This window comes from Crocodylus siamensis, chromosome 1, assembly GCF_052110815.1.
Source record: "Crocodylus siamensis isolate JL-2025a chromosome 1, ASM5211081v1, whole genome shotgun sequence".
Taxonomy (NCBI): domain Eukaryota; kingdom Metazoa; phylum Chordata; order Crocodylia; family Crocodylidae; genus Crocodylus; species Crocodylus siamensis.
Genome location: NC_143395.1, coordinates 91096994 through 91112967, shown reverse-complemented (window position 1 = coordinate 91112967; position 15974 = coordinate 91096994). Strand labels below are relative to the sequence as shown.

Here is a 15974-nt window from a genome sequence, read left to right as displayed (position 1 = left end):
AGCATAAATACAAAGGTTTTTATTCCAGTGATCAGCATCCAGAGAGATTCATGACATTGTTTTCCTGTCTGATATGACCTTACATAAAGAAGATTGGTTTGATAAAGCAATCTGCACTTTCTCTTTCATCAGCAGAGAGAGGTAATCAGCCGTGTAATTCTGAAGGCAGGACAGCATGGCACTTCAGTGACTAACTGATTCAGAGAGGCATCAGTACATACCTACAAAAGCTTACGCCAGTTAGTCTAAGGTGCTACCCTGCCCTGGCCTGCCTTCTGCCTTTCTTCAACAGCCAGTGAGGACATTCACTATGCTGCCTAAGTCCACTATGCACACACTAATTTAATGGCATGATAGGATCTGACGCCCAACCCCAGTAATCACACTTCTGCCATACCACATGTGTATTGCAGGATGCATGATTGTTGGGATCAAATCCTAATTGTGCCATTACTACTTGCCTGTGGAGGGGGAGCCCAGATCTGTAATCCCAGGCACACCTGGCACTGGCAGTTTGTAAGATAGCCTCTGGGGCACGGGTGACTGGTGCCTCCTGAATCTGGGGGGGCAGGCAACCACAGAAGCCGCTGCTGGTGGGGATGGAACTGGCGAGCATCCACAGACTCTGGTGGTGGCAGGGGCGAAACTGGCGAGCTCCTGCAGATACCCCTGGTGGCCTCAGCAGTGGGGATGGCCCTGTCGGGGGGGGGCACGTCAAGCACCCACAGATGCCACTGGTGGTGTCAGTGGTGTGGATGGCCCTGTCAGGGGGACACATGCCCCCACCCCTGTGCCTCTTCTATCAGTCACCTATGCCCTGGGGCCAGGGCCAACAATCAGCTGATTGTCCCGGGACCTAGCACTTGAACCAGTTCTGGTCTGGGGCCTGCAACCCCAGACTAGAACCAATTATCAGGTGATTATCAGAACACTGCAACCAGCAGCTCTGGATCAGAGGCTCCTAGTGGAGGGCTGGACAGAGCTGTTGGGCATGGGGTTTTAATTCCTGGCAGGGAAGCATGTGGAAACCATCTCAGCACCACTCTCTAAACTCCCTGTGCATCAGGACTCATGGTACAGAGCATGGGCTGTTGAGAGGTCCTCACTCCCCAGCCACCCACGTCCTGCACAGTGGAGTAGAACTCCCAGGGCCCTAGATGCAGCTTCTTCAGCCACCCTGATATATTAAGAAAGCAGGCATGTAGCTGGGGCTGTCAGCTGTACACCTGTTTTTTAAAGGTCGAAGGCATGGTAAGCCCAATATTGCAGAGACCTCATAATGCCTCTTTCCCTCCAGTCTACTTCCAAGGATTAAGCAAGGTGTCAGGTCCAGGATCCTGTGATTTCCCCCAGCCTGATCCCACTGATCATGTAGGGGATGGCTGTGTCGTGGACCCAGGGCCTGCTCCATGCCAGATCTCTACACTTAGCTGACCATCAGAATCTGTCATGGGTCAGCTCTGACATGCCACACATTCAATTTAAGGCATGATACAAATGAGCCCCAAAGATGTCACACTGTATGGGTGAAATATCTTTGTGGCTTGTTTGCTATATTATCACATCATAAATTGGCTTTAACATGTGGCTGGATTACTGTTTATAGTGTGATTGACACTAATCCCATCTAAAATTCAACATATGCCAGGGCCCAAAATAGTCATAAAAGTGCATGAGAAAAAGCTGATGTTAGCATTAAAACGGATTTTTAAAAGTGTGAGTGCTTATATGTCATTATGCTTCCCTTTTATGAACAGACTAAGGATGAATCTAATCCTTTCTCATGTGAGGGGCCTCAGGCATGCAACACACTTAGCACCCTAGCCCCAATCCAGCAAAGTGCCTGCTTAGCATCAAGAAGTCCTGTTCAAGTCAACAAGATGTTTCTCATGCACTTAAATACTTTGCTCTGTCCAAATCTCAGGTCCATGTAACGGTAGTATTTTTACAGGTGCTTGTGGGTTGTAATGCCTGAAAGGGGGGCACTTGCAAGCCAGTTCAAATGACTCAGTGTGCCACTTTGGAGTCAACCTGCTAAATAACAATGAGAATGCTGAATGCCTGACACCTAGCTCTTGGTGCTTCCCCACCTGCAGAACTGCTCTCCCTTCTGAATTAGAGGCAGACAGTTGCATAGGAAGGCATTGCCTAGGACATTTTTTTGCCACAATCAGTACCCTGGACATCCCAGCATCAAATTCATCTTGGTTCATCAGCTGATGGCCAAGACTTGCACAGAATTCAGTGAGATTCATGGCCTTCCTTTGATTCATTCATCACTAGATTCTCATTGGGGAACTAAAAATGACCTGTCGTCCTCAGGAAGAATTGGCAAGCCACCAAACCAAGGGATTTACATTTTCAGCGTAAACTTCAAGGAACAGGGCCAGACACTTTTGATCAAATAAGAACCAAATTTCTCCCTTATGCCCCTGTGTCTCCACATTAGTGGGCCTTCAGCCCAGCTCTATATATGGTCTTACGTATATGTAGCATTTAAAACACATGCTATTTATTTAACATTTGCATGTTACACATGCTTTTGTTCCACATGGGTGGCCTCTTATAGCATTACTCACCCATGCTGTTCCACTTTCATTATTCTAGATGTGTCAGTTCTGAAGATATATATATATCCTGTTTTGGGGGGAGGAGGGTTCTCCCTCCTAATTGTCAAAAGTCTGGTGGGTAATGATCAATGGATGACTAAGTGGAAGCAAGTGGGAATAAAATAGGTATTAGTTAGTTTCTGCTCTTAATTAAGAGGATATATAATGCTGTGGGGAAAGTTTAACAAATGGCAGGAGGGATTTTTCAGTGATTGTGAGGATTAATTAAAGCATCTTATAAATTAACATAGCAGTACTGTTTTTTCCTTCTAGGTATCTCATCAGGTTATAACTAGCAAACAGCAAAGCAAAGATCTAGAAGAAGTAAAGATAATTTCTATAGTCATATGCTGAAGGAATCTTAAACAGCCAGAAATGGAAACAAGAAGTCCTGGCTTAAGCATCCAGCAGACTACAGGCAACTGGAGAGATCATGAAAGGATAACCAATCATATAGTTGCCCTAAAGACTCTTTGAAAGGACACGCTCACTGCAAAACAGTTTTCTCTGTAGTAATTCAAATTGCTACTTGTTTTCATTTTAGAAGTTGAGCAGCTTAATGAGTTTTCTTAATGCATATTTGTTACTATGCCGGTCTTCTGAATGAACAAACAAGGTAGATAACATAAAAAGCTATCCTTGACAGTGACATTTTCTTCCTAATTACATATGCCAAATCCTAAAGGTTTTGTAGTCTACCAGTTACTTCTAATAAAAAATGTTGTGTTATGTGCCTTGTCAATCAAACAGAATCACATTCTGTGCATAGAATATTAATGTGTGTGTTACACGATGGGTCCAATTTGACACATCACGTTCAGCTTTAAATAATGCTGGCTTTAAAGGAATTTGTGCCCTGAGCCTGCTTCCAATGAAGCCAGCAATAAGACTCCCCAGATGTAGACTGGGCCTTTAAAAGCAATGAGCTGTAGAAGTGGTTTAGTTTTCAGTATCTGTGGTGCAGCATCAAATTTGAGGGCCTTTTTTATATTTTAGTTTTCTTCATCTAAAACAAACAGTTGATCATTCCTGCCCACAGTGTAAAAGTGTTTATGTTTTTATGTTACCATCACTGAAGTTGGAGCACCATTAATGTGGTTTTCACTGATAAACCTTTATGCAGATTGTGTTAAAGATCTTAAGCAGAGTTATGACGCTTTGTAAAATGCCTCATAAGGTGAAATGCTTCAAGTTTCTGCAGCATAGACTTCTTCCTTATGTGTCAGGTCAGCCTTATGAGAAAAGGCTGAACAAACTAAAGTTATTTATTTAGTCTGGAGAGGAGAAGACAGGGGAAATTTGATAACAGTCTTCAAATACCTGAAGTATGATTATGGAGAGGACAGAGATGGCCTTTTCTCTGTGGCTGTATGGGACAAGACTAAGAGCAATGGCCTCAAGGTGTAGGAGAAGAAACTTAGGTTGGAGATTGAGAGGAACTTTCTGATTATAAGGGTGGTCAGGCATTGGAATAGGCTACCAGAGAAATTGTGGAATCTCCATCCATGGAAACATTCAAAAGCAGGTCACTTGGCTGGGGTGGTTTAGTCAGAGATGAGCCTGCCTTGAGCAGGGGGTGGACTTGATGACATTATGAGGTCTCTTCCTAAGCTTCAAAAGGGCTGGGCACAGGTCCTCTATTCTGCATTGCATCTATCCCTGAAGTCTATGGGATAAACATATGTGTGCATTCATGTGGAGGCTAGATTTCCACATTATCCCCCAGCCTTCGTATTGCAGGGAGTCAGGCTATCCTGTGTTCCTGCCTGTGTTTCAGCCACCTTATTCAGCTTCAGAGTGGAAACCCTCAGGGAGCTAATGCTAGGAGCAAACAACATTAATTTCCTGCCATAGTTCAATGATGTTGAGTCAACTACCACTTCCCCTTCCTCTCCTGTGCCAGAGGGCACCTACCAGGCTGTGCAGAGAGCTGAATGTGTAGAAGCCATAGTCATCAGCCCTGTACTAAAAGATACAGCCTACTGTGGGGAACACATAGCACTGAAGAGGCTCACCTTTCTCCCTCTAACAGGTTTTGGGTTCTCCGAGTGAGCTTTTTACTCTTCGGATAATTAGCAGCAGCATCTCTAGTGTGCGTACTGTGAAAAATAAAAGAACTTCCCCAGCTAGGAGCGGGGAGGAGGAGGAGAGACCTGCCGCTGCCCAGAAGGGAGGAATTCCAGGCACGCACAGACTGAAGGGCCTTTTACACAAGTAACCACCCTGCATGTGAATGCTCTTTTCCCAAGAGCAGCCTCTCCCCTGCAATCCTAGCATCCTGCACACCAGCTTCCAGCAGGCTGGGATCAGCAGCTAACTCGTGTTCAAGCTGTTGTTTCATTCAGCACTTTAAAAACTCCACGACCATCATAATAAAAGGATGCAAGTGTCTGATACAGATTAAAACGCGTGTTCCTGCCTTCCCATTACTGGTGCAGCACCAAAGAGCCAACTGTGTCCTTGTTGATTCTGGATAAATAAATCTAGCTGGGCCGTTATTTGCTGTACTGTGCACATGCTAAGAGGTTAACAGGGACCTCTGTATGTCTAAGGCCTTGATTGGGACTCTTGTGTCACTCAAGACTCCCCTCCAAAACTGTAGACAAACCTATCAGCTGCTCCCGGGCAGAGTGCCAGCTTCTCACTGAAGGAAAGTCAGCAAGCCAAGGGAAGAGCTGGAATGCATTTAGCTTACACAAGAGACTCCCATCTAGGGTTGTCCTGCAGTTGTCACAGGTGAAAACGTTCAGTCTGTAACACCAAGACTGGGGTCAAGGCAACTGACCTTGGCCCACTGGGTTTGCTAGAATAATTCATGGATAAACACCTCTCAACTGTGCAGGTCACAGCAGACCTCAGGCTCAAGTCTCCTACTGAGTGGGTCTAATGAGTCCCATGTGAATAGCCCTGCAGTTTGATTTTAGGCAAGTAGGACTCTTTTTTTTTCCCATCCTGTTATAGAAGGAAGATTGGGTTTGTGATTAAGAAGCACTAGGATGCAGGAGAGTGAAGAGCTATTCTCAGTTTTCTTCTCTATAGCCAGATACAACAGACATTACACTTTTACGGGCATAAGTGATCAGAAACTGGTCTATACCTGTAACAGAACAGTTTAGTGCACACAGACTTGTTTAAAAATGGTAAAACCCAGTCTAATATTTGCCTCCACCCCCACCAAAGGGTAAATGTGCATTCTGTTCGCTACCAATCTAAACTATGCCACTTACAGAAAACCACATAGTTGAGATGGATTCTGCTCAGGCTTTTTGAATGCCTGTACCAAGTGGCTTTAGGCAAGTATTTATCATTTCTAGGTCGGATGAACCCTTCTGTCAGAGTAGGCTTCAGACGGAGAGGCGTGGGGTGTCTACCACATACCCAGCCAAAGACTGCTGCCAAAAGGCATATTCCCTCTTGCACTTGGAAAACCCAGAAAGGCAGCCTCAAACATGCTCTGGGAGCATCCTTCACAGCCTCTCTTGAGCACTGTCTTTAGTGTGCTTAGGAGCAGTAGCTAGGAACACCCCTGGAGCATCATCATGGCTGCATTTCTATGGTTCGTGCTTGTGAGCAAAAGCGGGTGGATGGAGCTTTAGATGTACCCTGTGAGTCTTCCCTGGTCTGCAGCAGGCAGGAACCTAACTGACCCTGGAGCAGGTTAGAGCAGCCTCAAGGTGGTTTTATAGTTTTCACAGATTTTTAGGGTTGGAAAGGACTTCAGTAGACCATTGAGTCTAACCCCCTGCCCTGGGCAGGAAAGAGCACTGGGGTCAGATGACCCCTGCCAAGTGTTTGTCGAGTCTCCTTTTAAAGACCTCCAAGGTAAAAGAGAGCACCACCTCCCTTGGACACCCATTCCAGATTCTGGTCCCCCTTACCGTTAAGAAGTTCTTCCTAATGTCTAATTTAAATCTGGTCTCTGTCAGTTTGTGGCCATTGTTTCTAGTTACCCAAGGGGTGCCTTGGTAAACAGAGCATCCCCTATACCTGGCTGCCCCTTGATGAATTTGTAGACAGCCACCAGATCCCCTCAGCCTTCTCTTATGGAGGCTGAAGAGATCCAGGTCCCTCAATCTCTCCTCATAGGACCTTTCATGCAGGCCCCTAACCATATGAGTGGCTCTCCTCTGGACCCTCTCAAGGTTATCGACATGCTTCTTGAAGTGCAGTGCCCAAAACTGGACACAGTACTCCAGCTGCGGCCACTACTCCAGCTCCAGCCTTTTAATTTGTACTCTCAGTTCTGAATGGACCTTGTAGGTAGGTGGTCATGTGCTGTGCAGAAAGTCCAAGCAGGATAAAGCCAGCACAGTCACTCAAGTGCCTTCGGGGAGAAGCTCTTGCATGGGGGAGAGGGGTTTGCTAGGGAGCCTGTACACAGAAGGACTGAAAGGTATCAATGATTTCCTCACTTTTAGCATCAGTTCTCCACTTGCCAATCTGAGCTATTCACATTGGCCTCTCTCACAGCAATGTCCGAAGTCCTCATTCATTCATTCTTGTGATGCTCTCTGCAACCCTCAAATGGAAGACGTCTGAGTTCTGTTTTATTTTTACTATAGGACAAACCCTGATCTTTTGGCCTGTGTTTAAGTAGCACAAATCCTCAGGGATCAGTGGGCAACAAGTGGAGATTGGCATTAAAGTGTAGACTTCTTTGCTCACTGCTTGCCTATCAGTAAGCTCAGATCATATGTGGACTGGTTTAAAGTAGTTCTTACTAATGAAAGGACTGCACACAGTAAAAATATCCATGACCTTGGGCCCAATCCTCTGTGCATAGCTATTTAGGTATAGTAAGTATGTACTTCCTCCAGGACTCTCATTGCCTTCAGTGGGCTATATATTTTGCCCCATAGTAAGTGTTTGCAGTATTAGGCACAGAGGCCGCCTATTCACCACATGCTCAATGGGGAAGGAGGTGTTAATTAGAGCGGGTCCCAGAAAGCTACGCTAATTAAAACACCTCAGTGTCACATGTATTAAGCCCCTGCGGGTGTAAAAATGGCCACAGGTCACTTTATCTAAACCTTGTTCAATGAGATTTAGGTAAAGTGCCCCAGCAACAATTTTTAAACTTGCGGGGGCTTGATACATGTGATGGTGGGGCCACACTGGTAATTGGAACGTGAACCAGTACATGTAAAGGCACCCTAAATTACAGTGTTTGCATAGAAGCAATAATGCTATTTTTAGTAGTCAGATGCCTCAGAAAAGCAGGTCACTTGCTACTTAAGAGTGCTTGCTTCCTAAACTGTGCTTTAAAAGCTTGGATAGGCGTCTGTACACATTTACCTTGTCTTCTGCCAATCTGTGTCCGTTTCCATAAAAACATGGGAAGCCATGAATCGGCCACCAGAAGCTGAGAGTCATTTTCATCTGCTGCCTGCCATTTCCCCACACGCAGGGTCAGAAAGGCTGCGGGTAGCCAGCAGGCAGCTGTCAGCTCATGGAGAGAAGCCTCCCCTGTACATTTCAGCTGCTGGCTGTCATCTGAGAGCTTTAAATGCCAGGTTTGCAAAAACAGTTCCAGACCTCAGACCCTTTCAGCACTGAAAGCCTGTAGTTCTTGGGATCAGGAAGCTCAGGTTATTTATGTTTCAGATTCAGACACCTAGGAGGATTGCTAGGACTGTTAGGTGTCGCCAGCTGAAATTTGCTGTTGTATCAGTCTAGGTCTTGGATTGGGAGAAGCTAGGTGGAGAGTCTGGACACAGGAAGTGCTCTTAATGTCTGCATGAGCATAACTAACTTCAATTCTTGCCCTTGAGACAGAGCACTGTTTAATGTGCTGCATGAATGATTGATAAACATGCTTTGGTCTCCTTCACAGTTCATTGCACCAGTTAGATGATGATGATGCTCATGTAAGTCACAGTTAGCTCTACCGTATATACTCACTAAACCCCACCCCTAAAAAGCCAGCCCCACTCAGTGCTAACAAAATGCATGTCCTGCATGTGAACTGACAGTATTTTTACCTTCCCTCTGCACCCTCACTAAGAAGGTCAAGAGGGGTCTCCCCTGTTAGGAAGTAGCTTATGATTCCTCCCAAGAACTCCTTACTCCTCGCTGTCTTTAACTGATCGGTGTATAAGCCAATCTCCGAAGGTTTGCCTTGCAATTCTGGCAATAAACGGCTTGGCTGTATGTATGAGTAAATATGGTATTTCCCTGAACTTCCCTGAATGAGTCACTGCCAGGAAGTGTTCAGCCAAGAACTCCAGATCCTGAATCTACCTAGTGCCTGTGTTGCGTGCAGTGACTGTTCCAGCAAGCCAGCTGCAAAACCAAGCCTTACCTCACTGCAACTGCCTTTGTCACACACGCACCTTGTAAAATACCCATGTGAGATGGTTCTCAGAACAAGCCCAGCCTTCCCACAAAATGACGCAGCTACAGCCCTGCCGCTCGCAGCTGTCAGGCCAAGGGTTGTAATTGTGAAAAATGTGCATGCAGCAAAACAACACATTTGGGCCACGACCAGATGGCTTTAAACTTAAACTGATTAAAAGGCCCCATATATAGCTGCACTGCTAGTGCCACATTAATTGGTAGGAATGCTAGTCGCATCCAGACCTGGCAGGACCCCACTGCCAGAACAGGTGGTCGCCTAGGGCAGCAAAATGTTTAGGAATCATGGGCACTGAAGGGCACATGTTTTCTGGTTTGCTGTGGGCACAGAAAGCCACAGCACTGATGCTAATGTGAGAGGGAAACAGTCAGCCAGTCACGCTTTGTTCCAGTAAGCCAGTAATACTGTTCTGCAATACCCCCTGGGATGTGGAAGTCTCTCTCATTCATAGCACTGATGCAAGCAGCTCAAGAGAGCAACGTGCTCAGACCAAGAGAAGGAGGAGGGAGTGAGAGGAGTGTTTCAAGATGCTCTGCAGGAGCCTTTCCTGACAGTGGTATGGCAATAATAGGCTGCAGAAAGAGCCCTCACAAGCTAGTAAATGAGGGTTGCAATGGGCGCGTCTCAAAAGCAGGAGGGAAAGAACTACAGCAGTTTCCAGTCTATTTTTTCTGTCATGACCCTGCTTCCAGCTCACACCCTTATTTCCAGTCAGCTTGTGAGGCCAATTCTGGCTTGATCCCAACCCTCCAGATGAATACTTGTCAGGCCCCGCTCTTTAAGTGTTATGACCCCAGTGAGGTCTCAGCCTATATGCTGGGAACCACTGGACTACAATAGTTTAGAGCAGTAGCCCAAAGTACTGTCAGATTATTGGAATAAGTATTTTGGGTTATAACTGTCGACCATCCCCATACTTTTGTAGCTTAGGTTAGAAACCTGGGAAGCAGTCATGCTGAATGAGTCTTATAGGTGACAGAGGATAATAAAAGTAGGCATAGGTTTGCAACCAGACAAGTCTGTGAGACCCAGCTGAAATTAGAGAAGGTGTTATCAAATGGCAGTAGGTAACGCTTACTCAAAGCACTGATGGTGCCTGTAAACTTTGCTTCATTTTAAAGTCTACGGGGAGCAAAGACACCAGACTATCAGGAAGCTGACAGGTCATGGGCTCTTCCAGGTATAACCAAATTCACATGCTGAAGTCCCAGTTAAACTCAGCATTCAGCGGCAGGCTCTTTACCAAGATGTTGATACAATGGGAGGGAGTTCAGAAAAGAGTAGTACAAACAATCACGCAGCTGGAGGAATTGACTTCTGAGGGATGATTTAAATAGCTACATCTGCATAGCTTGGCTAAGTAACAATTAAGGGGGAATGTGACGGCAGCTTGCAAAGATTCACAGGGTAAAACAGATCTGAGAAGTGACTTAATGTTGTACCCAGGAGCATAAGGATAGATGATAGGGTAAAATAAGAAAGAAGAGTATAGGTTAAACATAAGGAAAGACTTTCTGATCATGAGATCCTCTGGACTTGGGAGCTGTGGCAGCTGCTTTTCCTAGGACACAGAGCTGCAGAGAGCATTACAGAATGTATTGTGGATACCAATGCTGCCTTGGCAGAAAGACAACTGGGATGATTCAGTGTCTCTAAAAAAGTCTATCACAGTGTCGCCAACTCCTGTGATACTTAATGTTTTACTCAAGTCCCAGCAGCCAGATGCATGTGAATGCATGAAACTGTCTGTTCTCATTTCATACCACAAATAAGTTTCAAACGTTAGCTTTGCAGGAGAAAGTGCACACACATGTTTGGCGTGCCCTAAAGACAGAGCACTAGAAAACAAAAACAAAAAAAAGCCATATTTAAAATCAAGGAATTGTTTAGTTAACATTGCAAGTTTCTGGGAGGTCTCAATCCTGATATACTAAGGGTGACAGTGTGTATTTTAACAAAATGAAACAAAAATGAGAGGTGCCTTTTCCAGTCTTGCACAGTGTACTTTGAAATCAGGCTGGATTTTCCCTACTCTTACTTAGCTGTTTAGTTTAAAAGAAAGCAGCCTGGCTTCCTAGGGGAATGACATTTTGAGGGATTTTTTTTTTAACTTCAAATTGGCTTTCCTCTGTTACTGATTCACTCCCCCACAGGGAGATTCTCAGGCTGAGGCTTTCCACGTCTGCTTTGTAATTTGCATACATGGTTCACTTCCTGCTGCAGAGCCTGTTCTACCACTTACCTGGGAGAGGGAGAGTGTCGTAAAAGAGGGAAAAGACAGCCAGGAGAAAAACAGAGAGAGGGAGAGGAGAAGAGTGTGGGGAAGACGGCCCTGGTGTCTCCCTCTCCTCCCTGGTCAATCCAGATCCAGCCCTTTCTGGCCCCAAGGTAAGCTCTTCTAGAGATACTGCTCCTCCCTCTCCCCTCCCTTGCTTGTTATTCACTACTGACCCACTTTGTGCCTCTTGTTTTTCTTTCTGGCTTCTAACTTCCTCCAGCTCTACCCATTTTTTCTCCCACAGCAACTGGACAAGTTTTAGGTTACACAGTTTTAGTTACTTTGCAGCTTGATAGCAGGATTATGTTAAGTAAATGCTGGGAATGGACAACACTCCGGCAAACAGTGTTTAGGTGTGATCCTAGGTATTGTACGGCCACCTGAAAATCATGCAGCCAAGGCCTGAACTTGGCAGGGTGCTTCACAGATGTATAGGCAGGAAGGCGGGTTACAAGGCCCCCTCACCCCTGCCCTTCGTGCCCTGCCATACTTTGTGGTCAGCCAGAGATCCCATCTCAGAAGAGAGGCATAGCAGCTCTGCTTCCCAGGAGCTTTCAGCGGCATTGTGGCCCAGCTGGGGAAGCATGATTTTACACAGCTTCTTTCACAGGCCTACACTTACTGCACGCAACCTCCTCCATGATGAGGGGTTGTGTCTGATAATCTAGGAGTCACCCAGAGAGAAGGAATTGTTATGGAAAATAATGAAGAAATAGTCTCCTAGGTAATACAGGCCTACTGTATGTTTAGGACAGAGAAGTTGTAAGTGATCTGTTATCGTTAAAAAAAAAAAATCCAACATGTAAAGTATCCAGGAGGAGGAGGAGGAGGGAGTGACAGGCTTTTTCTGTCTCATTAACTTCCTTTTCAGCAGACCCAGTTTTGTAACTCCTCACTATCTCCTGCTGACTAGTGAGAACTGAGAATCTATCCTACCAGCCACAGCAGGAATCCCAGAACTGAAAAATCCAGCCCCTGCTTAGATTTAAGACTGGTCTATGCTTAAAATTATATTAGCAGAGGTAAGTCAGTTAAGGGAATGATTTTTTTTTAATTATTATTATTGTTTTTACCAACAGGGCTATGGTGTCCCAGTGTAAACAGTTATACCCACAAAAAATGCTTTTATTTGTATAACTTATTTCATGGAGGAAACCAGCATAGGCTTCACTGGCAGAAATACTTTTTTGCTTGGATTCATCAGGCCTATAGTAGAAGAATTTGCTGGCATATAGGTATACAGGACACAGGGGACCAGATGGGAGGAAATGACAAAACACTTTCCTGTCTCCCTTTGCTCAAACAAAGCAATTGGGGCAGGGGGAGAAGTTGGCAAACCTCAGTTCTTCCTGTCATCCCTTTATGTTTGTCCAGCACATTGTTAAACATGCAGCCTAGCAGATATTATCCATAGCACTGCTTTATGCATTTGACTTTGGGAATGTGTTTGGTTTCTGCAAACTGGTGTTCAAGACAGTTGGTTGCAACCAATGACTACAGAGGGTATGTCTGAGAACACCAAACTGGGCACTCCTCACTGTCAGATTGTCATATCAGCTTAGAGCACAATAGTATAACGTCACAGCTGTGCCTTAGATAATACAAGCACTTCTGAGGGGCCCAGGCTTGGAAAGAACTTTTTTGTTTTTCTTTTTATCTGCCCATGAGGACTAGGTGCAGAGAGCGACTGAGGGCACTAGTACTGTGTTAAGGACACGTGGCAGTATCTCCCTAGTTGAGCTTGATAATTTGGCATCTCTAGGTACAGTTATAAAAAGGATTATATGACGTAGTTGCTTGCCACAGCAAGGGACTGGATTCAGTGACCCAGGTTTTTCTGTGTTCTTATGGAAAGCTAGAAACCAGCTTTCACTATACAGCTCTGTTTTAGTAGCCTTGTCACTTTGGTGTGGAAAATTGATCTGGCCTAACTATTTAGTCTGGAGCCAAAAGAGACTGGATCTGCCAAGTGTGAAGATGACCAAATATCCCTAAGTTACAAGTGAAATTGTGATTTCTTGCTTGTACTTTGGTCTTCCTTTGGTTCAGAGTTGGCTTGTTGCTACCTCATCAGTAAAGCGTAAGGACCAGGCAGAATTTCAGTCCCTAATACTCGGGAGAGCACAGGGACAGCTCCATGACTACTTCCCCAGGAGGGGCAGGGCAGCAACTTTAATGGATAGAAGGCACGTCTATATGTGCAATTAATGCACCTGAATTTTCTGCATATTATTGATCCCAATCCCCAGGTGGCAGGGAGACAGCTGTCCCTGGAACCAGCACAGCTCTCCCAGCCACATGGAGATTGGGCAGGTCCCAATCCTCATGTGGCAGGGAGACAGCTGTCCCTGGAGCTGGCACAGCTCCTCCCCTCATCGAGGCTTAGCCAGGGAGGCGCAGGCTCCTTGCTCCCTGGGCTGTCCAAAAGCAAATTGCTCCTGGTCAACGTCTATATGTGTGCTATGGCACATTAGCAAATGCACAACTTATCTAGTACCTGTATATATTGGTATTAACAAGCAGTACATTAGGCTAATGCAATGCACAGTTAGTCTCATGTACATGTAGATGGTGACAATTTATTGCACATTAGGTTAGTCTAATGCACAGTAAAACTTCTTGTGTAGTTGCTTCCAGAGACATAGAGACAGTAAGGAGAGCTGTTGGTCCCCTTATCTCATCCAGGATTGTTGGGTAGTGATGTGAGCTCTTTCCTTAATGGCTAGAGAGCACCAAGAGATTCTGGCTCAACACAGAATGCCTTTGCTTTTTAGCTTGGTGCAGTACCTCAATACTGCATAGGCAAAGCCGAGGAGAGGGGCTGTCTAGTATACTGAGAATACCTTCCATTTCAAAGCATCTCATAAAAGGCAATCTTTTGATAAGCCAAGGAAAAATTACATTAAAATCAATAATTCAATGGTGAGAGTTAAGACTGTTAAGTCTGCAACAACAAAACATCAATTTTCCTATACTTTGCATGAATTTGTGTGTGGTTTAGGCAGGTGAGTTAGAGTTATGATATCTGACACTCTCTCTTTTTGGTTCTTAAGTGAGTAAATACAGGGTGCATGTTCGACAGTTTTCCTGGGGTACAGAACCTTCAGCACTGGCTGAACTAATATGTGAAAATAGTCAGCAAATAAATATTATCAGCATGGAGGAAGAACATTGCTTCAGACTGGGTACATCTACACATGATATTAATATGATGCAATAAACTGGCACAGTTCAAGCTGGAGTTTATTGCTCCGGAGTGCAGAATTTACATGTGCACCTGGGACCACAGCACATTGAGCTAGGGCAGTAAAGCCTCAGGGGTTGGCCTGCCAGCCCAGGACTGCTCCCCCTCCAGCTCAGCATGCTGCAGAAGTGCTGGCTGGGGCATGTGGCCCCAGCCAGCCCCAGTCATGTGCATTGCGGTGAAGTAAATAACTCTGCCATAGAATAGTATTTGTGTTGGGCAGTACTATCCTACAGTGGAGTTAATTTGTTTACTCTGGCCTAATAGCACTGCTGGTGTAGACAATGACACATTACTGTGGGACTAATTAGGCAACTCGTAGAGTTTCATGTAGGTGCTCCCTGTATTTCTTTAAGTCTATAGCAGCTAAAGGACACCATGTGCTACCCAGAAGCACAACAAAAAATAGTCCCTGCTACAAAGAGCTAAGAATCTACATTCACACAGGACACTGTGCTTTTGTCTTCATTATGGAATGAACCCATCGGTGACAAGTGTAAGCAATGAGCTCAGCTGAACACTTTTTCCTGCCAAGGCCAAACTGTTCAGCTCAGCTTTCTGTGACCTTGGCCATTTGATTTATAGGCCCCACGTGGTTCACAGGTTTGCACTGCATACTGCTGAAAGGATTTCTTCCTGACTATGCTTGCTTGTAGAAGGTTGTATCTTATTTTTCTATGGAACAAGTTGTAGCATTTCACTGTACCCACAATTATGTATCCCCCACCTTTATAGTGTCTGAGCACCAAATAGATGGGGAACTTGGGCACAAAGGGGCTGAGTGACTATCATGCCAGGTCATGGGCAGCCAAGCCTGGGGGTCGCTTGGGTGTTTGAAGGGCTGGCTGGGATTGGGAGGAAAGTGTAAAATTGAGGTGCAGACCACTAGGAAGTTAGGAAATCAATCCAGGAACAAGCTGAATCAGAAAACTGGAGGGTCAGGCAGAGCGCAGTCAGAGGGCAAGCCAGGTCAGGTAGCCAGGAGATCACGCAGGGAACCAGGTCTAGGGGTAAACCAAGTTAGGAATCCAAAGGAGGTGACAGAGCATGGAGTCAGAGGGCAAGCTGGATCAGGTAGCCAGGAGATCAAATGGAGGGCAGATCAAGTCATAGGACCAACAAAGCACTCTAGATAGGAACTGATCCCTATTGCCTAGACACTTCCTCTTCTTGGTCAGGGTTTTATAGGGGAGGGAGTGAGGGGTTTGCTGACCCTGACCCACCACTGCAGGGGCATGAAGTGGGTGGGTAGCCAGACCTAGATGTAGATTTCTGGCCAGGTTTGCTGAGCCTGGGTAGTTGGTTTGAGAGGTGGCAGACTGGGGTAAGTGGCTGATCTGGACAGGCTGAAGTGCTGGGTTTGAGGGGCAGCCTGATGGTGACTGGCTCAAAGATGCACTGGATACTTGTGGTGGATCAGGAAATGAACCCCAGTTCTAGGCTAGCAACCTAATAGGAAGTTACTGTCCCACTTATCTATATCTCTTC

The 15974-nt window shown here is 45.6% G+C and overlaps 2 protein-coding genes across 6 annotated transcripts in view; both read left to right on the top strand.

The window, feature by feature from the left end:
• The window catches only part of FYN (FYN proto-oncogene, Src family tyrosine kinase), a 209501-nt gene extending 206163 nt beyond the window's left edge, over positions 1 to 3338 (top strand). For 3 of the 5 annotated variants that reach the window (XM_090038119.1, XM_090038110.1, XM_090038081.1), the window contains one exon: positions 29 to 3338. The gene's annotated coding sequence lies outside the window, so the exon portion shown is untranslated. The remainder of the gene's footprint in view (positions 1 to 28) is intronic. The other 2 variants (XM_090038100.1, XM_090038091.1) reach the window with 2 other exon arrangements.
• A 7857-nt stretch (positions 3339 to 11195) lies between these two features.
• The window catches only part of TRAF3IP2 (TRAF3 interacting protein 2), a 54461-nt gene continuing 49682 nt past the window's right edge, over positions 11196 to 15974 (top strand). The window contains exon 1 of the mRNA XM_090038068.1: positions 11196 to 11352. The gene's annotated coding sequence lies outside the window, so the exon portion shown is untranslated. The remainder of the gene's footprint in view (positions 11353 to 15974) is intronic.